Raw genomic sequence first — 2253 nt, 5'->3', positions numbered from 1 at the left:
ATGACGCTGCCTAACTCCCAGCCAATCAAAAATGGGCAAAGAGGCGGGCCGAATGGCTGAAACAAGCCACCTAGCGGCTGGCGGACCTGTCACTCAAAGCAGCCATGTCCTTCATTATGCATAACTTTACGGCTTAATAAAATTTAAATGGGTGAGTTATAAAAAAATTCACCCCCCGTACAGTTGTCATGAAAGAGGAAATCAGCGACAGAGACCAAAACCATTTTTTGTACCAGGCTGTAAACATGTTTATTTCTGCTGTAAAGTTTGGCATTTTAACATGGGGGTCTATGGGGATTGACTCGCTTTTGGAGCATCAAGTGGCCATTCGGGTAACTGCAGTTTTTGGCACTTCCACATTGGCTCCATTTTAAAGCCCAGGAGATTGCCGCTTGGTTAACATCTGTGTCGTTGCCTAGGAAACACCAGGTAGCGTAACTCCTTTTAAGGAATAGGGCAGAGCGTAAGCGAGCGAGTGGTTAAGCAAGAGAGCGAGTGGCAGAACAATGACGGTGAATGAGAGCAGAGCTGAGGAAAAGGTTAGCAGTAAATTGTTAGTCTGGCAGTAAATGTACAGTACAGACTACAGTGTGTCAGTTAATAAATGCTGCAGCTTGTCAAGACTATGATAAATCACGTCTGTTGTTTCCCTAACTGCTGGAAAAGTGAAGGGGTTAGCTCTGAAGTTAGCAATAATGGATTAGCCTAACCTGACAACGCTTAACAGATAAATAGAAAATGGAGAAATGTGAAGCTGCCTGCTAATCTCCCCCGTCAGGTCAAACCACTCAACCCAGGGGAAACACTGTATATAGAAAAATAACAGTGATAAACTCTTTAGTAATCCCTCAGTTTATCTATAATCTCATGTCATTACCTTCCTCAGGAGAAGAGCTGTTTAACAAATATAAACAGGATATGTTCAGGTTTTTATGGGGTGGTAAACCAGACAAGATAAAAAGAGCTTATCTATATAATGATTACAGACATGGTGGACTTAAACTGTTAAACCTTAAAGCACTCAACTTTGCATTAAAAGCATCCATCACACCTACATTTATTTTAAAAGTTACTGATGTGCATTCATCCTCTGTCCCATAAAGAACGTTACCTCGATCCTCACCTTCAGTTAACTGCTTCTCAGTTCACGATATTAAAGACAAAGTCATTTCCATATTTATCAGGTTTTTTGGAAGAAGTCATAGTCAGCTGGTTTCAGTACCAACATCATCAACCAGAATCCTGTTATGAAATCCGAAGCCAAGTGCAGTACAATAGAAATATTTTGATTAAGGATGAGCCTTTGATTATATAAATGTTATTTATAAATCTTGTGATTTAAGGGATGATGAAGAAGGAAAAGACCAGATATATTTAAAGCTACAAAAAGAAAGCGATTAAACACTGAATGTTTCAAAATGTTTTTGAAGTATCAGTCGTTTTTTTGAAAAAGATGTTAATCGAAATAAAGAATAGAATTTAATTTTTGAATGTGGGTGGGATGCTGAGTTAAAAAGAGGAAAGAAGAAAGAGAATAAAAAGAGATAAATAAAATAACATTGAAATGTTGATAAAGGTTAAAGGGCTGTAAATATGTTTCATTTTTTGGCTGTATAATCGAGTAAATGATTATGAAGTGGAGTGCGAGTATGTGGATATGTATATGAATACGTGTGCGCAAGTATATGCGATGTGTATATGTTTGTGTATAGATATAACTATATGTATACCCGTATACGTATGTATATATGGGTTTGGTTGTATGAATATGGATATGAACCTAACTTCTTTTCTAATATGTTGTTGTTGCTGGTGGTGGTACTGGTAACATTTTCCTTGTACATGTATGTGTATGTTTTCCTTTGACATTGTGTATTAATAATTTTGAAAAAAATAAAAATATAATGTAATTTGTTACTCTGAGAGGGGCTGTTTCTGTACCGTGGTTCATTCAGAAGCCAGACTGGAATTTGTCAAATATATTGTTTCCTTCTATTATGTCTAAAAGTTGCTTAGCAACCACCTTTTCAACAGTTTTTGAAACCAAAGGTGATTTGGATAAGTAGTGTAGTAGTACTGTAGTGTGGGTGGGCACAGAGAAAATCAGGTTCGCCCAGTCCATCCGAGATCAATTATACATAATAGGTTCTGAAACAACACATATGTTAACCAAAATAGGCCATTACAACTATACTTGCCTGAATGCACCACTATTAATCATATAAGCCTTATACATCATTAGAGCTAATGTTA

Source organism: Thunnus albacares, chromosome 13, assembly GCF_914725855.1.
Source record: "Thunnus albacares chromosome 13, fThuAlb1.1, whole genome shotgun sequence".
NCBI classification, from domain to species: domain Eukaryota; kingdom Metazoa; phylum Chordata; class Actinopteri; order Scombriformes; family Scombridae; genus Thunnus; species Thunnus albacares.
Note: the sequence above shows the minus strand (reverse complement) of the source record.